The sequence below is a fragment of the Gorilla gorilla genome, chromosome 3 (genome assembly GCF_029281585.2).
Source record: "Gorilla gorilla gorilla isolate KB3781 chromosome 3, NHGRI_mGorGor1-v2.1_pri, whole genome shotgun sequence".
Classification (NCBI taxonomy): Eukaryota; Metazoa; Chordata; class Mammalia; order Primates; family Hominidae; genus Gorilla; species Gorilla gorilla.
This window is the reverse complement of record NC_073227.2, coordinates 129,598,599-129,624,043: the sequence shown is the minus strand read 5'-3', so window position 1 is coordinate 129,624,043 and position 25,445 is coordinate 129,598,599. Positions and strand designations below refer to the sequence as shown.

Genomic DNA, 25,445 nt, shown 5'->3' with positions numbered 1-25,445 from the left:
AGGTTGATTTCGTATCTCTGCTATTGTGAATAGTGCTCTAATACACATACAAGTGCAGGTCTCTTTTTGATATAATTTCTTTTCTTTGGGGTATATACCCAGTAGTAGAATTGCTGTATCAAATGGTAGTTCTCTTTTTAGTTCTTTGCAAAATCTCCATACTGTTTTCCATAGAGGTGGTACTAATTTTCCCACCAACAGTATGTAAGTATTCCGTTTTCTCCGCATCCTCGTCAACATCTGTTATTTTTTGTCTTTTTAGTAATAGCTATTCTGACTGGAGTAAGATGGTATCTCACTGTGGTTTTAATTTGCATTTCTCTGATGATTAGTGATGTTGAGCCATTTCTATGTCTTCTTTTGAAAATTGTCTATTCATGTCTTTTGCCCACTTTTTTTTTTTTTTTTTTTTTTTTTTTTTGAGACGGAGTCTCGCTCTGTCGCCCAGGCTGGAGTGCAGTGGTGCGATCTTGGCTCACTGCAAGCTCCGCCTCCCGGGTTCACGCCATTCTCCTGCCTCAGCCTCCCGCGTAGCTGGGACTACAGGCGCCCGCCACCACGCCCGGCTAATTTTTTGTATTTTTTTTAGTAGAGACGGGGTTTCACTGTGTTAGCCAGGATGGTCTCGATCTCCTGACCTCGTGATCCGCCCGCCTCGGCCTCCCAAAGTGCTGGGATTACAGGCGTGAGCCACCGCGCCCGGCCTTTTGCCCACTTTTTAATGGAGTTATTTGTTCTTTTTGTTGTTTGAATTCCTTGTAGATTCTGAATGTAAGTTTTTGTCAGATGCACACTTTGCAAATATTTTACTGAAAAGAGTTCTTTGTGGATTATTTTTCAAAGTTGTCAGATATACCTACTGAAGTGATAATTTAATTGGAAAGTCTAACCCTCATGAGAGCTGAGTGCTCTGTTTCTTAAAATGTGGTTCCAAGCCCACCTCTATCATAATCAGCTTGGGAATTAACATTGCAGATTCCCTAGGGACGTACTCTAGGCTGATTAAGTCAGATTTTCTGGGAGTATGACTCAGGTATTTGTATGTATGCTTGTATATATGTATGCATTTATTTATTTTGAGATGGGGTTTCACTCTTGTTGCCCAGGCTGGCGTCCAATGGCGCAATCTCGGCTCACAGCAACCTCCGCCTCCCGCGTTCAAGCGATTCTCCTGCCTCAGCCTCCCGAGTAGCTGGGATTACAGGCACCTGCCACCACACCTGGCTAATTTTTGTATTTTTAGTAGAGATGGGGTTTCTCAATGTTGGTCAGGCTGATCTCTAACTCTCGACCTCAGTTGTTCCACCCACTTCGGACTCCCAGAGTGCTGAGATTACAGGCGTGAGCCACTGTGCCCGGCCAGGCATTTGTATTTTTAAGGTACACTACAGCTTGAGAATCACTCTTCTACTGAGTTGGTAGAAACAAGAATTTCTATCATATTTTAGTCAAGTAATTTACATTCTTTGAAATGGATTTGATGTTTTTTTTAAACTTTAAGGAGTACAGATGTAGCCCAAGTTAAGTAAACATAATACAATATAGACAAACTCCTGGATGAGATTTTAAGTTAAGATGACTGATATTTAAACATATATGCCTGAACTTAGAAGGATAAATAAACTTGTTCCTTTCAATGCAGTCACTTAAAGGACCTCCATGTGTGGTTTCTCTCCAAGGCCTTCAAGGGTTCTACCCATATATTAGTGGGCAATTCCAATGACCTTTTTTTGATATTTGCTTTCAGAGTTTTTCAGAACCTGGTTGATCAAACCCCCATACCAATTTGATTACTTTTTTCTCCTCCTCCTTCTTCTTTTTAAACACAATGATATTATTTATTATGTTTATCGCTGTTATCACAAGTCCTGGCTTGGAAAAACCTGTGTTTCTTAAAATCATATGTACTCTTAAAAAATAAACAAGCATTGAGGATATTAAAAAACATAAAAAATTCCGGCCGGGCGCAGTGGCTCACGCCTGTAATCCCAGCACTTTGGGAGGCCGAGGCGGGTGGATCACGAGGTCAGGAGATCGAGACCATCCTGGCTAACACGGTGAAACCCCGTCTCTACTAAAAATACTAAAAATTAGCCGGGCGTGGTGGCGGGCGCCTGTAGTCCCAGCTACTCGGGAGGCTGAGGCAGGAGAATGGCGTGAACCCGGGAGGCGGAGCTTGCAGTGAGCCGAGATCGCGCCACTGCACTCCAGCCTGGGCGACAGAGCGAGACTCCGTCTCAAAAAAAAAAAAAAAAACAAAAAACAAAACAAAACAAAAAAAAAACATAAAAAATTCCAAGACAGGAGTTCAGAGCATATTTGAAGCAATGAAGTAAATGTCAGTGTAGCTCTTTAAGGTGTTTACTTGGAAGAAGATGACATAAATTCTGTGATATATATTTCAAAATCGGTAGATATAGGTATACTTCTTAGATATGTAATTCATAAATCTTTAGGGATATCAGTATCTTACACTCAGCACTTGTCACACACTAGTTTGTATGCTATGCCTGGTTCTAAAAGACATTATTTAGTAATAGAAATAAAGGATCTCTTCATTTAACCCCTTTACTGGTCCCTATTAGATGCAAGATGTTTTGTTAAATAATCGGCTGATTATTAAGACCTAACTAGTAAATGCAGCCGATAGGGCACACTTTCCTGTACTCCAAGGAGTTCTGACTGTACTAAGAAGCTTAGAGTACTTTAGGAAGGGAATTATCTTTATCCAAATGAAGGTCATTTCCCTTACTGTTAGGGTCAAGGTGGGGGTGGGGGAGATGTCCCCACTCACTTTCTTTCAGAACTCTTTTCTGACTTGGTTTTGGGTGCTGCCAGCTGCTAGCAGCTTTCCCCAACTAATTCTGCATACCCTGAAACTTTGGGGATATTGGATTCTAAAGTCAATATTTAAGACATAGAACTATCATTAGTGCATTTTTTTTGGGGGGGAAAATGTGGAATATAATAATAATTTCCAATGTTTTCATGTAAAAATGCATCCCAACTTTCTAAGAGTACACAACAATAAGATTGAGGCCTGCCTGGTTACAATAGACGTGTTAGAATTGTAATGTTTATTTTTGGGTAAGTCCACATTGGTGACCTGATTAATAGGTTGAAATAGTTTGGAAAGATAAAAATATCTACAGTAACAGAACATTTAAATTTTCATTTCTCTAAATGCCAGGAAATTACAAATTAAATTGTGACATGAGGAAATGGAGGCTGACAATAAAGAAACATCTCCTAATAGTGTATAGATCTAAAGCATCCTTCAGGAATTAATTCTTGGTCTATTTGAGTTGGTATATATGTGATATAGCTGAAGGCGAGAGGATCAGCTTCTGTGATTCTGTTCAGGTCTCTGAATACAAAATGTTTATACACCCGTAACCACTCACACTTATTGTTAGGAAATCAATTTGATTTGGATAATTTTTTAAGAATTAATAAAACTAATCACATTTCTTTCCAGATATACACAAGACAGAGTTATTTAAACAATAAGGTGGATTTGTAGAGAATCTGTTTTGTCTGTGAGTTATTTAAAACAATGCAGTTTTTTCATTCAGCTATATAGGTTTGCTTAATCTTGAGCCCAAAATGGACAGCCTGCTTTGGGAATATGTCTGGTTTCTAGCTGTAAAGACAACATGACTTTTTAAACTCTCTTGGGTCACTGAGGGAATAGTTGACTAGATGTGTGAAGTAAGGATTCTAAATCCTACATTTAGCAAGTAAAAGATGATGGAATTTATAAGTTAAACATATTAAAATGTTTATGTAGTAATTATTAAAATTGATTACTAAAATTAAATAGTTTAATATTAATTCTTGAGAACATAAATTGTTATAATTACTTACCAGGTGCCTAAAAGACTATAGAGTTGAGCTTTTAGTTTAGCAAGTTTCTCTGAAAATCAGTTTTTTAAAAATATGATTGTTCAAATGTTAAGTGTTAGAATTGAGGTTAAAGAATAAAAAGTTGGCCAGGAGCTGTGGCTCACCCCTGTAATCCCAGCACTTTGGGAGGCTGAGGCGGGCGGATCACGAGGTCAGGAGATCAAGACCATCCTGGCCAACATGGTGAAACCCCGGCTCTACTAAAAATACAAAAATTAGCTGGATGTGGTGGCACATGCCTGTAATCTTAGCTACTCTGGAGGCTGAGGCAGGAGAATCACTTGAACTGGGGAGTCGGAGGTTGCAGTGAGCTGGGATTGCGCCATTGCACTCCAGCCTGGTGACAGAGAGAGACTCCATCTCAAAAAAAAAAAAAAAAAAAAAAGAATAAGAAGTTATTTAGAGCACAAATACAAAAAGTGACTTAATAGTTGATGTTATTTTTAAATTTTGTTAGTTTCTCTGAAAGAATATGCCTATTTTGCTGAAACTTGTGACCACTTTATTATTCATTTTCCTTTTGTAGGACTTATTACAACAGCAACATTGACCCATGATTGTGTCTTTATGAAAATTGGGGTATTTTATTTATTTATTTATTTAGGCATGAAAGTCCTTAAAATGTATAACACTGAAGAAAATCAACATGTAGGAACATTAAGATATAGATACTGAATAATGAAGTCTTTTCATTTCAGATATGATCATAAGTCCATGCATTTTATAGGTTGATCAGTGAAAGGAAGGCCAAGATAGCTAGGTTTTTAGTAACACTGGTTAAGAGCCCATAACACAGAAGGTGTAAATTGGGTCACTTAACTGTTAACAGCATTGCAGTGACTTCACAATCTGATACTCAAAAGTAGTATTGGTTAAAATAATAGAAGTGTTAAAGAGTTATTTTCTATCTATGTTTCATTTGCCTTTTAATCCCATTTTCTTGTTACAACAGATATGCATACATGTTTTATGTATTACAAATGAAGTACTTATATATTTTAAGGTCAGCAAAAACATGCTAGGTTCAGATGTGTTTCTGCATACTCTTGGAAACAGTAACTGTGATTTCATCCATTACTATTTCAAACAAGTTTAATGACTGGATGTAATTCCTACAGGTATAGATTTTTAAAGTGCAGCTTACGCTTTAAGAACTCATTGGAGAAATTTGCGTGGATTTTCATTCTACTCTGATTTAAAGGTTTTAGGCAAATTTGAAAAATTTCAAAATTGCTTTATTTTTCAGTGAAAATTTGTTTATACAAAGAGTAATATAGGGCTTTTTTTTGCTATAGAATTTTATCAATTACTCATCCCATATTGTTTAGTACTTAGTATCTTATGCATGTTAAGTAATTTTATCAATTAGTCATCACATATAATTTAGTACTTAATATCTTATGCATATTATTAATATCTTATGCATATTAAGTACTAAATAATATGGGATGAGTAATTGATAAAATTGTGCAGGGTTGGGAAACTCTTGCTTCCTGGAAGTTTATGGCTCTGAAGACTTACCCTCACATTCAGTTTCCACATTATTCAGTCTCGGTTCTACATTTCACCCATAAAATTTTCTGGAAAAATATCCACTCATATCAGTAAAATAGTTGTCTACTTATATTCTTTTCAGAGGAATTATAAATGCAGAAACCTCATAAGCAATGTGACGTTGAAAACAGTGAAATAACAGTTTTATAGGGAATAAATCATAGTATGTTTGAGTACTAAAAAGAAAGAAAATTGTTTCCATGTGCTCTAAAGGAATTTGAATTTAGTTTCCAGAATTTGGATTTCAATAAAGTACTTTTGAACCTTTTTCTATTATTATAATCTTAGTAACATTATCCTCATCAGGTTTGATTTGATTTTAATAGCAAAATACATTTCTATATGCTTATCAAATAATTCTACTATTAAAATACTGCTACGTATACAACATTAAACATATCATTACCATAGTTGATACATGATAGAATTAGTCCGGTCTTCAGATCTTCATTAAATAATGTTATTAAAATTCCCTGCATTCCATGGGGGAACCACAGTGTGTCTGGTGTAAAACCTTTTGGATAGTCTTTGTGTCTAGTTTGAATTGCTTTTGTTCATAACATTCTGCCATGTAGAGTTATTTCTGAATATCTCATCAGTTGAGATAAACCACAAGTACCTGAAGTGAAATGGATGTCTGCGTAATCTCAAGAAATCTTCAGGTTCAGAAATATGCGTTCACTGAAGGGCAAAATCAGTTAATCTTTAAAATAAAATGTAATGAACCAATAAAAGAACCACAGTTCAGATGGCTGACATCATACTAAATGTCTTCCAGAAAACAGAGATTTTCTCATAGTGTGTTTTTTGGATGAATTTTTCCCTTATAGAATATACAAAGACTCAATTGATTGAGAACTCAAAGCAGTTGGTGGCTCTGATATGGGTTTATTGCCTCTATTAGATTAGAAGTAAGACTATAAATGACAGATGGTATCTTCTAGCCTGCTTTCTAATTAGAAAACAAGTAATACATATAGGTTTTCCATCTCATTATTGAGCACAGATACAAATAAAAATGACTTATTTTTCAGAAAATTATAATAGCATAGAGAAAAATGTACAACTATTTTTATTTTAACATGGATTTCTGTTTAGTAGGATAAAAAAAGAAGTTGATTTTTCAGAAGTTAAATTGGCACTTTAATTTTATATTGTCATATAGAAGGTGATCTCAAGAATAAACTAAAATTATAGCTATAACTTGGCCACCAGAAAGTAATAGCTTTTTCCTTCAGGCATTAGTCAACAAAGTCATAGGAGGCTGCTTGTGCTAGGATGTATAATTTCCTGTTAAGTTTATGGAAAATAATAGACAGGAATTATTGAAAATAAGGGTGTGGCTATGGGAGAGGTTAAAACAAAAGTAACAGAACTCATGCCCAGCTTTATGTTTCTTTTGTGGGGGGTGACACAGAGAGTGGGAGTGTGGCAGGCAGGGTGGGATTGAGGAGGGTGAGAACCAGAGGAAGAAGCAAGGAACATAGGGTGGAGACTAAGAGTAAAAACTGATAATTAAAAGAATTATTTGTTCTCAGTCTTTCTTTGTACCTTAAAAAAAAAACTCATTCTCTGTGTGACTATTGGTAGAAACTGCCTCAGAATACCAGGTCCTGAGAAGCAAGAAACAGTCTGAATCAGTGGAGGGTACACTGGACTAGAAACCTGGTCATGTGTAAAGTCAGTGTCTTCCACAGCCTCAATTTTATCACCTGTAAAATAATGAGTTTATAGATCATCTGCACAGTTCCTTCTAGTTTTATTTTATTGTGATTTGGTAATTTAATAAATCAAGCCTTCCAGACTGACTTACTTGCTTTTATGCTTGCAGAATTCCAAGTGAGGATCATAGACAACCTTCCCGGGGAAAGTTTGTACTAACTCATTAATATAAATTTAAATGGGTTTGCTCTGACTCCTAGAAATTTAAAGGTGGCTGATCAGATTCTCCCTATAACTAGTTTGACATCACTGAAACCTCTCATTACACATTTCAAGTCCAGAAAACAGAAGTTTTGTGAGCCATCAAGAGCCTTGTGGAGGTATTCTAACTATGAACCTATTTTGGCGCAAATTTTATAAAGGAGAAAGAATTATCACTTTAATTCTAAGTGCAAATCTATTTTAGATTTGAGTTCAGTATAATCTCATTAGATAAAAAACTCCCATGAGAATGGCAGCTGAAGATTTGGTTACAGAGCTTACATATTCAGGGACATGTGATGTGTTCAAAGGGTGAATTTTATGTTTTTTGAAGTGAAGAGGATAAAAATTAGTGATATATAATATTAGATGCCAACCATTAAGTGTTCAAAAGCAGTTCATTGGGTAAGAATATTTACCCAACATATTCCTAAAGTTAGGAGACTCGTGGTTTCTGGCATAAAAGCTGAGAGAGTACATACTGTAGTATTTGAACAAGGACATGGCAGAGTGACAAATTATATCAAAATCTGAGATGGGTGGAGGCACATCTAAACAGAGGCTGGATTGTCCTGGGTTTGGATAGAGTTTAAAACTTTCATGGGGCTTCTCTTTTTAAGCTGCCATGGAGAGTAAGTGTAGTTCAAAAGCCAAAAAAAAAAAAAAAACCAAAAAACAAAAAACAAAAAAACCAGCAATTGATTCTGCAGAATTTTAGTATTTAGTAACACTTTCCATTAATGCTACATTAATAAGTCATGTCTCCTAATGTACAAAGTATTGTGAAGCTTCCAAATTGTATCTTGTCAAACATAACAAACCATATTACAGGATTCATCCGAAAGGTGAGTGTTCATTTTCACCATTACTGGCAACTGAGAAATGATTTTACTATATGACTTATAGTACTGTCAGTAATGTCTATAAGTGAGCCAACTTCAGGAAAAACACATATCTCCATTAAAAAGACATGAATATAGAATAGTGCATAAAGGTGTAGGCTCTGGAGCCAGAGCGCCTCAGCACAAACCTGGCTCCACTACTTACTAGCTATGGGCGTACAGACAGATTACATATGACTTGTATATACAGTCAGCCTCCATTTCTGTGGGTTTAGTATCCTTGGTTTCGACCAACCATGATCTGAAAATACTCAGGGAGGAGAAAAGAATGGTTGTGTCTATACTGAACATGTACAAATTTTTCCTGTTGTTATTGACTAAACTCAACAGTATAACAACTACTTACATAGCATTTGCATTGTATTAGGTATTATAAGTAATACCTAATGTGTGTAGTTTATGTGCAAAATACTACACCATTTAATATAAGGGACTCAAACATGATCCCCAAAGGACTCCATGGATTATGGTATCCTCGGGAGGTCGTGGAACCAATCCCCCACATTTACTGAGAAATGATTATAACTAGATATCTGGCTTGTCAGCACCTACCTGTAACCAAGGTGAAATACTAGAGACACATTGCATTATACATTTCGAAGCTTCAGTGTTTCCACCTGCTAAATTATTAATAGGTTATTAATTGTATTTCTCTTACAGTTATTTAGACTTAAAAGACTTATCTATAAAAGAGTTTATAAGTATGTCTAACACATAGTGTTTAAAAATAATAGCTGTTAGATTATTGCAATTATTGTCTGTTTTGTATTTCAAATATATTAATGGTTAGATGGCCAAAGGAATAAACAGGATTTGCTTTAAAATATGGTCAAAACAAAAGAATTAAATATTAACTATAAATTAAATATAAAATACCCCCAGTAAAATTAATAGAATTATAAAAGTAACAAATTGCATATCTGCCATCTGAAAAGCTGCATTTTGGCATCTGAGGTAAAATGTTAGCTCATTGGTAAGAGATTGAACTTTAGTGTCAGATTTGTCTATTTCTTAAGTTGTTAGGCATCCCAAAGATAGTATTTGTTAGGCAAACTTGCATTAAAAATTAAGAAAAGAGAGATTAAGTACTAAACTAAGAAAAACAATTAGGTTTTTAAAAAGAGTAATGTAACCTGTTGCTCTAAGAATTTCCTTTTTAAAATTCCTATTGCATCTTTCATTTATTCATTGTTCTACAACCAGCTTTGGTTGAATATTACAGGAAATGTTTTAGTTAAGCAAAGTTTGTCTTTCTACAATCTTCCACTGTGGTTTTTGAGACCCTTCCCTTAATATACCCTGCTTTTATCGTGCCCAGTTGTATTAATTTTCTAGGGCTGTTGTAATAAAGTATCATAAACTGTGGCTTAAAACAATAGAAATTTATTCTCTCCCAATTCTTGAGACTCAGAAATCAAGATGTTGGCAGGGCCATGCTCCCTCTGAAGCCTCTAGAGGAGGACCCTTCCTTGCCTCTTACAGTTTATGATAGTACCGGGCATTTCTTGGCTTGTGGCAGAAGAGCTCCAGTCTCTGCCTGTCTTCACATGGCTGTCCTCCTTTTGTGTGTGTCTGAGTCTCTTCTCTTTTTATAAGGATGACAGCCATACTGGATTAGGACCTACTCTAATCCAGGATGACATCGTATTAATTTGATTATATCTACAAAGACCATTTCCAAATAAGGTCATATACACAGGTATTGTGGGTTAGAACTTGAGCATATCTCTTTGAAGAAACACAATTCAACCCATAAGCATTTTTACCATGGCAGCCCACTGAGTTTCTTCTTTAACTGCCCCCCCTCCCTCCCTCCCTCCCTCCCTCCCTCCCTTCCTTCCTTCCTTCCTTTTTTTCCTTCCTTCGTTCCTATCCATCCATTACATAAAATGAACATCTGCTGTGTGCCCGACATTTTCCTAGGCAGTAGGAACACCGGATAGAGTGACACAAAGTTCCTGATCTCATGCACTTATATTCTATTAGAAGTCAATAGACAAGTGACATTAAACATACAGAACATCTTTGAGAATAATTTTTACAAAGATCAATAAAACAAGGAAAGAGGATCAAGAGATATGGGGGCAGAGGGGGATGGCATGTGGGTGAGAGGTACATTTCAGACTGGGTGGTCAGTGCCAGCTAGCTGCCCTGCTACACATACCTATCTGAACCCAATGTGCTGATTCACGCATGTAACGTATTAAAAAGGTCTTTCTATAAATAATTTATTAAGTCAGAGGAGGGGTGCTAATATAGATTTGATTTTAGAATGTAGAAAAGATTGCTTTGAGGAGGGTCTCATGCTGTATTCATCCTCCCAATATGTGCTAAGTGCTTACTGGGTGACGGGAGCTGTGTTAGGTCAGAGGATGCAATGGTGAGCAAGAAAAGGTGGCCTCTGCCCTCATGGGACTTTCTCTGAAATCCTGATATAATGTGGAAGGCATTCTTAGGTAACAAAGAACTAGCAGCTGATTGGTATATGGGGAGGAGTTAATTCAGATTTGACTTTACTTACATCTTTCCTCCTGATCTCAAGGCAAAATAACTGAATATAGTCTAATTAGTTGTTTTAAAGACATATTCTACATACTTATATCTTACTGACTAAAGGTCAGTTATCAAAATTATAGGGAGGTGAGAAAAGTTTTAGTGTAAGTGTTGATGGCTGACCTCCAAATAAACTATATTGTTTTCTTTGGATTTAATATGTTCTAGGATTATTTTTACAGAAATATTATGGTGGAAAATATTGTTGTGAGCTACATAGCCCAGATGTGAGTCATGAAAGCTGGTATAAACCAGATTTTATTTGATGATTTGTTTATTGACTTTTAGAATAGAGAATAAAAAGAAATTGTGTACTTTCATTTAAGAAAACAAATCTTCATTTTGTGAAGGACAAATCAAAGTTTGCTAAGTAGCTCACCTAAAAAATGACCTAACTTGTTACCCTGATTTCCTGTAGACTGTGTGTATCTGCCAGCTATTGTTTTACTAGGATGAGTGAATCTCTGCCAAAGGATTTAAAACCTCTTCTAGAACTAGAAAATTCCTTAGTGTACAGAAATAAGATTTGCTGAGATAAATGTTCATCAAAAGGCAATGCATCAAGCTAAGGGAAAAATCTCCAGACACACAGGCAGATTGTACATTTAGACTTCCTTCTATGTCATATTAAAAATTATGAAATGAATCTGTTGCTAGTCTGAGCACCAGACTAAACCAGAATGAAACCTGTCAAGCTCTGTCTCGTTAGCGCTATGCCAGCCATGGTAAGATCAAAGGGTAACCATGGCTTTCACAGAGCACTTCCTCAGGTCCTTTTGGCATCTTTTTGGCATCTTTGACTCAGACTAACATCACCAGTTCTGATCTCTTCTGCTTTCTGGAAGCACAGGGTAGATGGTTCCTTACTTCCCTTTTGTTGTATGTTTCATCTTGCATTGATACTTTTTTCTCCACTTGGCCCCTGTCCAACACGTAACTTGTTTTACAGATTATATATATGCATATATATTTATATATCTCCAAATGGGGACGTTCAAAGTACTGTTGCAGGAAAATAAAAAACATATATTTAAATAATTTTAAAGCGACTATTAGTGTTTCTGACAAAGTTGGTAATCTAGGACTTTTCTCAGTGTTACTGGTTACTAGTGTTACTAGTGTTTCTAAGTGTTACTGTACATAAACAATGTAGATTGACTTGGTGACTACTCCCAGTTTCCCATAGACCACGTATATAAAATAGTAATTATAAAGTTAAGGTATAACACTGTCTATATGGCCTCTAGATGTTTTTGGTTCACTACAGTGGAGCCTCATTTTAATGCTATTGTATGAAACAACCTAATTGATTTTAGGAAGTTTTCAATATGTTTTTCTGTTACTTTTTTTTATTTGTTTGAGGTTAAATTGGTCAAAATGGACCATTTATGAGGCTGAGGACACAGATTAGGCCCTATGAGTCTGAAGTTTTATTCCCTTTCATAATCACGTATCATACTGTCTTTAAAGCCCAGATCATTAATCTTACCAATAGATGTCATTGGTTACAGGGAGAAATCAGGCAAATGGCTGAGGGTGGGTTGAGGCTAATCTATGATGACTATGGGGGACTCAACCTTCTGATGTGTGACAGTAGGGTCACATTCAGAGATGAAGGTGATCATGTCAGGGGCACTATTTTTACTATCTACGTGATAGCATGTCACGTCATAGCTTAGATCTGTTGTATTACTCACCATAAAATATGATGGTAGATTCTCATGTTAGGTGAAGCTCATTATTTAATTTACTGGAGAAAGGCAATATTAAACTTACAATTTGGACAGCTAAGGTTAGGACATTGCATTGTATAATAAGTCACCCTAAAACTTGATGATTTCTAATAACAATAATCATGTAATTTGTTTACAAACCTGCAATTTGGATAGGATTTGACTTCGTTTCATGTGGCGTCAACTGAGATAGCTCAACTGGGGCTGCAGGATCCATTTCTAAGATGACTCACTTACATGGCTGGTAAGTTGGTGCTGTTAACTGGGAGATTAAATGGGCTGTTGACCAGGCTTCTCAGTTCCTCCCCAGATGGTCCTCCCCATTGGGATGTTTGGGCTCCCTCAACAGCGTGCAGCTGGTTTCCAAGAACAAGTATCACAAAAAGACAGAAAGTGAAAGCTGCCAGCATCCTAAGGCCCAGACACTGGTTCAGCATCTCTTGTGCCATATCCTGGTGGTCAATTAATAGTCACAGAGCCCACTAAGATTTAAGGAGAGGTAACATGGATCTCATCTTTTAATGGGAGGAGTGTTGCATACTTTGCAGCTGTCTGTAATCTACCACATATGTTTCTTATGATTAGTATTATCTCAGTAAAAATATAGATACTCAGGCACTTCTGTCATCTTAGATTAGATTCTGCTAGTCATATTCCAAAACAATAGAAGCAAGTCAATAGATACCATGATTTAATAATTAGTATTCTAGAAATTCATTCTAGCTTTTTTAGTCTTTTTCTGTTTCTAAGCACATACTGATGCATGAATCCCTTGTAGTACACTTGAAGTCATCCCCATGTCTGGACAGAAACAGGACACCCTGTCAGTGGTCTCCAAATATTATAGGCTATACATCTCTATTATTACTTATAAAAAGCAAATATTTCTCCTATATATGGGGTGAAGAACAAGTAGGGACCTATGTCACTAATTCTTATACTCTCTTACTGTCTTCTGCAGCAGAAGACAGATAATTCCTTGCCTTCATTCCTGTTACTGAAATTTTTTGAGCATGTACCATACATGTACCAGAGTACTGCTATTGTATTTACTCTATACAACAATTAGAAATTTTAAAAGCAAAAGATAAAAAATTTCAGAACTTGTAATTTTATCCTCATATACATCTCATTTTAGGGAACTCATGGGTACTACTTTTCCCCCTTCCTTGGCTTTCCACTTTCCTCCACAGTCATTTGTGGTAGATAGTCTATAAACAGTTGATTCTCTTCTGACATGGGCATACTGTCTTCATATCATGAAATGGAGTTTAATTTCCCTCTCCTTTAATCTGGACTTGCCTTGATTTCTTAACCAATAAAGTGTGGCAGAAGTGATGTCATGCACTAACTTCTATAAAGGCATTCAGCCTCCCAATAGGCCTTTTAGAATGCTTGCTCTTGGAGGGCTCCCTTTTGGAACTCAGCCTCTATATTGTAACAATGCCAGGCCACATAGAGAGTCTATGTGTAGGTGGTTTGGTTGTCAGGTCAGCTGAACACTTAGCTGATAGCTAGCATTAGCTGCTGGCCAGGTGCATGAGCCATCTTGGATGTCCAGCCCAGGTAAGGCTTCAAATGACTGAAATCTTAGCCATCATCTGTAACCATATCAGAGAACTACCCAGATGAGGCCACAGAACCATAGGATAATAATAAATTATTCCTTTAAATCACTAAGTTTATAGGTGGTTTGCTATGAGCAATGGATAACCAGATCATCATTCCTCTGCATTCTGTGTAATTGGTCTTCCAATTCTTAATGCCCTTCTATGAGTCATGACTAGAGAATTATTTAAAATATTAAAATAACATATTGTTTTATAGATGAGGAAACTGAGACTCAGAGTTAGTTACTCCAAGGGCAATCAGGAAATAAAGGGCTTGGAATTCAAAATACAGGTCTTATGACTGTGAAAGCCCACATTCTTTCTCCTGCTATAGCATTCTTCAGGTCGAGGCATTGTGAAATAATATTACACATTGGTCAACATGGTTGCCTGGAATTCTGAACAGACCATAGCAGGTGGAAGCTCCAGTTGGATCTTTGGGTTCCTTAGGGTTTGGAAAGGGGTTAAACAGTTAAACAAACAACCAGATTAGAAACGTATTTGGCAGGGTCAAAGAATCTCCAGCAATGGAATGTCTCTAAAATCCTTCATAGGCATCCTGCTAATGAAAGAGCTTTTCTTTCTCTTAACATCTTTAATTTTTTTTTTATTTTTTAAGTTTTTTTTCTGAATATCTTCCAGGTTCATAGAATGGGATGCCCACTGATGACAATGCCAGGTAATTTAAGTAAGAACATCTTGCTCCCCATACCTCTTCTCCCTCATTATCACTCCCCATCTCTTAATGCTCAGAATGAACATTAAGGAACATTAAGGAAGGCTCAGAATGAACAGCTAGCAAACAGGATAGGAGATGATCAGAAAGGGAAAGTGTCTCTCTTGCCCTTCCTAACTGGGAGGCTTTAAAAAATGCTTTTTGTATTTTTAATTGTTTCATATATATATATATATGTGTATATATATATAGTTTCATATATATATACATATATATAGTTTCATATATATATACATATATATAGTTTCATATATATATACATATATATAGTTTCATATATATATACATATATATACACACACACGCACACAACATATATATATGTATTTAAAAATATTTTCTTTTTTCTTTTCAACTTTTATTTTAGGTTCATATGCAATGCAGGTTTGTTACATTGGTAGATGGTGTGTCACAGGGGATTTGGTGTACAGATAATTTTGTCACCTAGATAATGAGCATAGTACCCGATAGGTAGTTTTTCAGTTCTCATCCACCCTCCTCTCACCGTTCACTCTCAAGTAGGCCCCAGTGTCTGTGGTTCCCTTCTTTGTGCCCATGTGTACTCAATGTTTAGCTCCCACTTATTAATTGAGAACATGCGGTATTTGGTTTTCTGTTCCTGTGTTAACTCGCTTAGGATAATGGCCTCCAGCACCATCCGTGTTGCTGCAAAGGGAATAATTTTATTCTTTTTTATGGCTGTGTAGGATTCCATGCTGTATATATACCACATTTGCTTTATCTATTCCCAGGTGGGAGGCTTTATCCAGGAACAGGGGAAACAGCTGGAACATGGAGTGATGTTGGCATCACTTAATTATCGCAGGAGACTCACTTTCTAGGGGTCAGATTGAGACTGTATTTTGCAACCTAAAGAAAATATAGGCATTTTATTACATAAGAGTTATCAAAAAGGTCACGATTGTATGATTTTTCAGCCATGGCAGGGGAAGAACTTCACCCACTGTGTAAATGTTAAAAATGGTGGGAGGCAAAATAAGATCACATTGCAATTTTGTCTGTTGGAATATGCTGGCTCATCTTGCCTGCCAGTATCTTGGAAGGTATCTTACAGGTAGACTGCATTCTGCAGTGTTTTGTAAGGTGGGCAGAAACTTAAAAGAGAGAGCGACTATTTTGAACTTAGACCATTATCTCTTTTGTAACAGAAGTGAATTTTAAAATTTTAAGTAGAAGAGCAGAGACATTCAGAGGTTTTAGACAATTTTATTAAAATTGTGAAAATTTCAATATAAAACATTACAGTTATTCAATATAAAATAGAGTTTTTTGACAACCATATTGCAATTTATTTTGATACTAGTAGGAGCCTTTTACCTCTTAGTGATTTTTTTTTGAGGCTTCGCTCCTTTATGTTGCACCCTCCCTTTTCCCTTCCCAAATTGGTTCATCACAGAGCTATAATGAAATTAATACCTAACAAGAACCATATACTGAATTTTAATGTTTACTTTTTTTTTTTTTTTTGAGATGAAGTCTCACTCTGTCGCCCAGGCTGGAGTGCAGTGGTGCTAATTTGGCTCACTGCAACCTCTGCCTCCCGGGTTCAAGCAATTCTCCTGCCTCAGCCTCCCGAATAGCTGGGACTGTAGGTGTCCACCATTACGCCCGGCTAATTTTTCTATTTTTAGTTGATGGGTTTTCACCAAGTTGGCCAGGCTAGTCTCAAATTTCTGACCTCAAATGATCCGCCCAGCCCAGCCTCCCAAAGTGCTGAGATTACAGTCGTGAGCCACCTCTCCAGGCTTGAGGTTTACTCTTGAGAGCAAGTGTTTCCATTGAAAACATAAGATATAGTAGTAAACAGTGGGGACATCATATACTCCTTTCTGTGAGTTATATACGTTATGTAGAAATAGTCTGTATTTCAAAGATAATAATTATTTAGTGAAGGTTTTTGAAAATAAAGTGAGGGAAATTTATTAATGTTGTTACTAATAACATGTTCAATTCTGTTTTATGAATCTCATAAGTATCCCCAAAGATACTAAAATTTACTGCTTTGTGTCTGGAAAGAAATAGAGTTGATTGGTTAATCTTTTCTGTTTAATTTTACATTTTAATGTTGCCTATATTTTTATTGAGAGAAACTCTCATTGATTTGGATGATATTTCATCTCTGAAGGAGTTGACTGGGTTATTCAGACGCATATGAACATGTTAGGAACTCTCATTTTTTTTTCTGGCATTATCTCCTATCTAGTTGTTTGGAATAAAAATGAAATCTTTACTATTCAGCATTGTTATGTGATTAGTTTCATCTGCTTTTGGAAATAGAAATAGATACTAGCTTATTCTGAATATGTACAGAGCAGTGTTCACCTTAACCCATTGTTTTGGTGCCATTCTTTGTTGCATGTAACTCTCACCTAGGCTGTTAAAGTTACTTGAAAATATTAATTGAAGGTCATCTTGCTTTACCAGTATATCTAGTGGAAGAGGACCTGCAAAAGAAATGCCCCTACATAACATTCTTTGTCATGTAAATGGAGAAATATTCAGTGAATATAATGAAAAGCACAATAATAAAACATTTCATTCAATTATCTACTGTTTATTTTCTCAGCACAGTGCTAAAAGCAGGAGGTAGATAAGTGTAAGAAACAGTCTGGTTTATGTTTCTGAGTGTAAGTGAGAATAGAGAAAATGCAGTGGAGAATGATCGTCTTCAGGGCACTTTGTATTCTATGTAAGATGGTTGTGTCACATGCTACTGCTCTCTGTAGCTTAGTATTAAAAAAATTCAGCTTGGTAAGATATAGGAAAGTTATGTGGACTCATGTATATGTGTGCCTCCTCTCTAAAATGGAAACAAAATCATTTATTTGAGTTATCACTTTCCTTCGTAATGTGGTTCTTTGTAGTTTGTTCAGTGAAGCTAATAATCTTTTTTATAAAACAATATATTAAAAGTTAAAAAAATCTGAAATCACTATGTAGATAGTGATTAACTGTTGAGAAAAATTCCTGTTTTTAAACTATCTGAATGAGATTTAATAATTTGGTTTTTTTTTTAATTAACTGATATCTTCTTTCTTGGAAAAAAAATGTTTCCTTCAGGGTTCTCCACATTCTGAAGTGCAGAGTGAGGTGGAGGCTGCATCCTTAGGGCGTGGAACAACGTCTGCTAAAAAGAGACTCCTCAGTGTATGTTTGCTGAATGGATGAGTGAAAGTGGATGGAAAGAATATGATAAATGACTTCATTATTTTTGGTGTGCTGGATTGCTCGGATTCACAAGCATAAGAGCTACCTCGTAGATGGAACTCATTCCTTAAGTCAAAGTAGTTTTGCCCAGACTGATGCATGGTAGATAAAATGCAAGACTCATTTCAGAGTTGTTAATTATGTTTTAGCTGTTCCTGTGCTGTGATTTGCATATTGCATGCTGTGTTGGAATTAGCAGAGGGCATACAGAGTGCGTATATATGCGTGTCTCTTTCTTTCTATAATGCTCTGTTAAGCTGCAGGACAACCTAGTTTATGATCACTAGGAAAAGTGGTGATTACATTGAGCCTGCTTTAGAAAGACTAGAAGAGGTCTTTCAATGATTTTGGAAAAAGTTTAAGAGTGTCTTGGCAACCATTTTCAAAGTATCACATTGAGAAGCAATTCTTTAATAGAGTATACTTTATTGCTAGCATGGTGTAGGTAGGATTGACTTATAAAACATAACTTTAAGTATTTGATGTATTATAAATTGAATGTTTACTTTCTTTTGTTTCTGACTTTTCAGCATCCTAAATATTTTTTAATGAGCAATTACAGGTATGGTTAGTAGTCACTAAGTTGTAAATAGAATTAGCACACATTTTGAATTATGGGGCAATGTGTAGTGCTTATTTCAAAACTTGTCATTTTTGTTTTCTTTAACACTTATCTGAACAGATAAGCAGTGTTTTCTTGTTAAAAACATTGGCTTGAGGGAAAACCATGCACTAGAAAATTAGTATTTTGAGAAATTTCAATGAAAAGTGACATTCAACACCCGAGCTATATCTTAAGTGTTTTGTCAGTGATAGAAACCTCAGGGACAAGCCATCAGGAGTGAGAGTAGAACTGTATTGAAGACCTCAGTGATCCTCTTGCAAATCACTCCAGCTCTGATATTACCTTACATCACTGTAACTATGCTCCAGGAAGACTGCCAAGATGTTAAAGCTCCCCCGCCTCCACATCACCCACAGCTAATTGATGATCTGATATGGGATGCTTTGACTCAGCTGTATCACATATACACACAGGGAGGTACAGAGGCAGCTGGCACACTCCTTATTTCTTTGTTTGGCAGCTTCCTAAAACAGCATGGGGTGTGCAGAAACATTTGGCTCTTCCCCTAAAAGCAAAGAAGTCTGTTAGTTAACCCCAGCACAAGGTAAATAGGAAGTTAGCCAGAGTCATTAAAGTGTTGGATATTAGGGTAAGGACTGTGATTTATGAGTCAGATTCATACAATTTTGGCTTTTTAATTTGCAACCATAAATTCTTATTTCTAAATTATCTGCTGAAGCTATATACCTAAAGCAGATTTCTATACGTAATGAAGGAATGCCAACTAAAAGACGTTCATTTGGTTGAGTTGGAGGCCAAGCTCAGCTGACTGGCTGGGTCCTCAGAGGTCGCTGATGTATTACAGCAGACAGTAGACGTGAGGGAGTTGTCAGACTGCCACCAGGGCTTTGTTTTTCCCACTCATCCCCGCCCTGGTTCTTGCCAAATCTGCTTTGCATTTGAAGTTGACTGAAATGGGTTTCAATGTTAACCTGTCAACTGAAACCTGTGATTTAGAGAGCTTTTTGTTCATTTCAGTTGTTGCAAGACATTGAAGTAAAAAATCTGGATTCTTTTAGAGCACTGAAGATGGCCAAATAGAGCAGCATCTGGACCTACCCCTAATTAATCGAAAAGTGTTGTCAGGTGCAAGAGATGAGATTTTTGTTAGAAAGGTGGTCCTTCAGTACCAAAAGTTTGTTGTGGGTAATGACCTCTCTAGGGCTGTTCAGCAAATCCCTGGAAAACATTATAAAGAATTATACCTTCTTGGATTTAAGGTGGATTTATTCTTCCTAAGAGCACAAAATGCTTTCATATATTGGTTATTTCATTTATCTTCATAACATCAGCACGAAATAGTTTGTTGCAGTTATAATTATCCCATTTTTATGGAGAGAGAAGATAGGGTGCTGGGGAAACCTGAGAGCCACAGAATGTTTATGTTTTATAGTGTTTTTCTCTCTGAATAGATAAAAGTACTTTATAAATATCTGAACCTGTCTTTAGTATATGAGAAAGCTATTTATTATGGGTAAGGTGTGTACAGTAGAAGGATATTAACTGTTTTATGCCATAAGATAACGTTAGAGAAAAGCCGTAAGTTGCTGTCTATTAATCTTATATATTAAGTGTGTTTTTGGTGAATTGCAAGGACTATGAATGAAAAAGATTTTTTTTTTCTGAAAAATGAGTTAAAATAATCTTGTTCTTGGTCCCTGAAAACTGGGAATTTAGCTTGCCCAGGAGTATGAAACAGAACCAGATGTTGTTTTCCAGGGCAGAAAGCAGCCTGACGTGAACACTGGGGTCATGGAATCTGGGGGTTAGGTCAATCTTAAAGCATTGTTATTAAATTACATCAGAGACACTGTGAAGAAAAGTGATGTAAAATTATGGAAAGGGAATTGGACTCTTTGGAAAAAAGGTGTCTGGCAAATTTAGTATGTTGTCAAGAGCCCCTGAATTATATTTCAGGAAAGTGTTAGGTGAAACTTTATTAGATAGGATACAGATTTTTCTGAGGTAACGGAGAGTCTAAAAATACAATGACAATCAAGATAGAAGTTTATATCCCCTCTTGTAAGTCTGGGTAAATGATCAGGGGTGGCCTGGAAGCTTGACAGTATCAGGAACCCAGGATCCTAATGTCTTCCGTATTTGATCTGAGGCTTTCGTTTTATTGTCTAAGATGACTGTTTTTATTTTCCAATCTGTGGGGACTCCGAAAGAAGCAGTGGGAAACCTGCTCTTTACTTTTCAGTGCACAAACCAGAAGTCCTATATGTCAATGTCTGTCCACAATCCATTGGCCAAAATTAGTCTCATGTCCTCATCCAGCTTCAGGGAGGCTGGGAAACGTAGTCTTTAGCTAGGCAGCCATATGCCCAGCTAAAATGTGAAGGGCTGCTTACTGAAGCAAGCAAGAAAGAATGGATATTGAAAAACCAGCATTCTCTAGCACAGAAACATACTGTGGAAAATATTTAATCTATTTTAAGATATGTATCAACTCTATGATTGTTTTAGAGCTCAATGTTATTCAGCATGCTTTCTGGATAATATTGCTGATGAATGCATGTTGTCTAACAGATTTTCCATAATTCAGTGGAGACACATGATGTAGCTGAACCATTAGGATAATGAATTATGTATTTCTTATAAGGGCAAAGATAAGTTCAACACTTTTTGCCATGCTCCTTAATATTTTATATTGGAACAATCACACAGTGGTAACACACACACTAAGATAGTAAAGTTTTGTGGAAGCATTGCGAATTTACTTATCTACTCTGTAGTACAAAATCAAATTTATCAGTCATGGTAGAATCAGAACTGCTGCTTAGCTGCAAGACAGAGTAATGATAAAAATTCCCGTTGGGAATTTTCCCAGAGTATAAGAATAATTTTTGGGGTCCCGGGTGTGTATTTTCCATTTTTTTTTGTCTTTTATTTGGTAGGTATTGTAACACCTTTAACAATAAATTTCTTTCAAATACCTTAAAAAATGTTTTCATTTGCAGGATAGACAATATCAAATCTCTTCCTGCTTTCTGTTGTTGAAACAAAGTAGTCATGCTGTGTCTGAAGGCAGATTGTTTCTATAAAACAAAAGTTCCTTATGGTTTCTATTTCTTTAAATGGCATAATTGGTCATTTAATCTTAATGTAATATTTAAATTATTATCTGAATACACTATTGCTGGTGGTAGTTGTTTTTGTTTTGTTAATAACCATTACTGTATTTTGCTTTTCTGGATGTAATAAAAGAGTGTGCCTATTATATAGGCCATTCTTTCCAAATTCTTCCTAAGCCATGGGCGGAAAAGAGCTTTCTGGTTGTGGCCTTTTTCTGATTCCTTCATACAACGTCTTTCAGAATTATTATCTCAAATTATAATGCAAAACTGATAACCTATATAAAAATGTCAAATTTCAAGTTGGAGTAATCCAGCCACTTTGGGATCCTTTAGGATAAAATATTTTCCTTTGAAATTTTAAATGACATTAATATAGGTATATAGTTTTAAAACTCATGATGATTATGATAAAAGAGTGTTTTTCTACCCCACCTTCCCTCCACCCTCAATTTCTGTTTTATAGAAGCAACAACTTGAAATCATTTAGCTGCTGTTTCTGTTATTTACCTTCCTATTTCTAATAATAAGCTTGCAGGACTGCTTTTTTATTTTAAAAAGTGTGTATTATAAGTTTTCCATTGATAACTGGCTTTTATAGATGAAGATTTTATTCTGTTATTCCTGCAGTTGCTTCACTCAAAACACACACGTATCTTCCCTGCCCTTTCAATCTAGCTGTAATCATAGAACAATATGATCCAACTGTGGCAAATTTCTATTTAATCGTAATAAAATATTCACTGATGTTTATTGAACCACAAATAATTATTTGATTTTATTACAATTAAGTGGGAATTTGTCACAATTGGGCCATATTGTTCCATGATTAAATTTTTCCCTTGGAATTAAACATTGCTTTACTTTTATTTATTTTCTTACTTTTCTATGCACCCTTTACTATTTATTTCACCTTAAGATACTCTGCTAAAGCTATCAAATTCATCACTATGGTAAAATCAGACAACCTGTAGGATTCTTTTTGTTTGTTTTCTTGGTGGCATCCTGCGGGAGTTCTCAGTTCTCCCTCTGGACTGGTGGTCTCTGGCCTTAGAAATTGCTTTCCTGAAGCTTACCCTCAGCATCATCCTGTGATTTCCTTTTGTTTCTCCTTCCTCCTTCCTGGGTCCCATTTCTTCTTCTTTGGGGGAGGCTCTGGATTTGGTGGACTCCATCAGCTCTTAATTTCTGAGAAAGAGCAGATGAGAGGTACAGTTTTTGAGAACTCTCATTTCCAAAAATGTCTTTGTTTGATTGACATATCTGATTTTTAGTCTAGTTAGTAAAGAATTGTACTTTGGAAATCATTCTAGTTTTAAAATTTGAAGGCATGGCTCGTCTTGTCTTCTGCTTTCCATTATTATAGTTGAGAATTCTGATGCCATCCTGATTATCCCTCATATGCATCCTGTTTTTCTATCTGTAATTTTGTGAAGCTTCCTTTAACTACAATTTTCTGAAATTTCAGTATGGTATGGTTTTGTGTGAGTCTTTATTTAGTCATGAAGGTGGGACCTGGGGCCAGGGACTTTTCCATCTACAACATCCTCTAGTTCTAGGACTTTTGGGGGAAGAAGGTTTTATTTCTTTGATTTTTTTTTACACACCTTTACTGCTATTATTCATTCTCATTCTCTCCTTCCTCCTGCTTCTCTCTTTCTCTCCCATGGCTGCCTCTCCAACATATCCATATATCTGTACAGATGTAGATATCCCTCTCGCCACTTATCTATCTTTATAAGATATAGATGTCTATGTATCTACAAAAGTATTATTATCTCCATATAGCTAGATATCTCTATAGATATAGGTATACACACATATATAAAATATAGATATGTATCTGTAGATAGAATGATCAATTGATCGATAGATAATCTATTTTGTTAATATTTTTCCCAGTATGTGGCTTGTCCCTTCATTCTCTTAACAGTGTCTTTTGTGAATACTGACAAACTAATTTACATACTATTTTATGAATTCCAAGTTTTTAGTTTTTTCTTTTATGGATAGTGCTTTCAGTTTTGTATCTAAAAATTCATGACCAAGTCCAAGATCACATGGATTTTCTCCTGTGTTATTTTCTAGGAGTTTTATAGTGTTGCATTTTGCATTCAGGTCAGTTATCTATTTTGAGTTAGGCTTTGTGAAAGGTGTAAGGTCTGTGTTTGGATTCATTTTTTTTTTTTGCATATGGATATCCAGTCATGCCAGCACTATTTGTTGAAAAAACATTCTCCATTGAGTTGCCATTGCTCGTTTGTCAGTGATCAATTGGCTGTATTTGTGTGGGCCTGTTTCTAGGCTATTTTCCTTTGGCCCATTTGTCTGTTCTTTTGTCATTACCACATTGTCTTGATAACTCTGGCTTTATAGTAAGTTTTGAAGTCGGGTGGCGTCAGTCCTCTGATTTTGTTCTTCATTATTGTGTTGACTATTTTGGGTCTTTGGCCCTTTCATATAAACTTCAGAATTAGTTTGTCAGTATTCACAAAATAACTTGCTGGGAAGTTGATCGGGATTGCAATGAACCTATAAATCAAGTTGGGAAGAACTGACTTCTTAAGGATATTGAGTTTTCTGTTCAGGAGCATGAAATATCTCTCCATTTATTTGGTTCTTTGATGTCTTTCACCAGTTTGGTAGCTTCTCTGATGCAGACTTTGTACATATTTTATTAGATTTGTATCTTTCTTTTCAATTTGTGATAACATAAGTGGTTTTTATTTTTAATTTCAAATTCTAATTGTTCATTGCCGGTATACAAGAAAGCTGTTGACTTTGCATTTTAACTTTATATCCTGCAACCTTGCCATAATTGCTTATTAGTTCCAGGAGTTTTTGTTGATTTTTCAGATTTTCTTTGTTAACAATTATATAATCTGTGGAAAAGACAGTTGTAAGTTTTCCTTCCCAGTCTATATGCCTCTTATATCCTTTCCTTGTCTTATTGTATTAGTTAGGACTTCCAGTGATATTGAATAGAAGTGGTGGGAAGGGACATTCTTGCCTTGCTCCTGAGTTTAGAGAAAGAGCTTCTTAATTTCTCACCATTAAGTGTGATGTTAATAGTTTGTTGTTTGTAGGTGTTTTTTCTCTGGTTGAGAAAGTTACCCTCTATTCTTAGTTTGCTGTGTGTTTTTATAATGAATAGGTGTTGGATTTTGTCAAATATTGTTCCTGCATCTATTTATATGACTGTATTGTTTTTCTTTCTTAGCCTGTTGTGTGGTGGATTTCATTAATTGATTTTTAAATGTCAAATTGGTCTTTTATACCTGGCATAAACCCCACTTGGTTGTGGAGTATAATTCTTTTAATATATTATTGGATTTGATTTTCTATTAAACTCTATTCTTTATCATAAATTACTGGACCAAGTGCATACCAACAGAAAAGGTAGCCTTCTTCATATTTTAATAGCAGTCTTGTGTTAAGTTAGTACTGAACAGAGATAGGATTTGGGAACTGATTGAATGTGGTTAGTGAGGAAGATAAGATTATTGAAGATGACATTGATGTATTGAGACTTGTTGAGAATATCAATGAAGAAAGGACAGGAGGGAAATAAATATTCAAAAATATAAGTTGATTTTTG

General features: G+C 35.8%; 1 protein-coding gene and 1 long non-coding RNA gene across 2 annotated transcripts in view; both read left to right on the top strand.

Moving 5' to 3' along the window:
* The window catches only part of COL25A1 (collagen type XXV alpha 1 chain), a 497,365-nt gene that overhangs the window by 79,021 nt on the left and 392,899 nt on the right, over positions 1-25,445 (top strand). The gene's annotated exons all lie outside the window — the stretch shown is intronic.
* The window catches only part of LOC109026437 (uncharacterized), a 29,043-nt gene continuing 17,528 nt past the window's right edge, over positions 13,931-25,445 (top strand). The window contains exons 1-2 of the long non-coding RNA XR_002005469.4: positions 13,931-14,137; positions 14,824-14,860. This is a non-coding gene — a long non-coding RNA (uncharacterized lncRNA). The remainder of the gene's footprint in view (positions 14,138-14,823; positions 14,861-25,445) is intronic.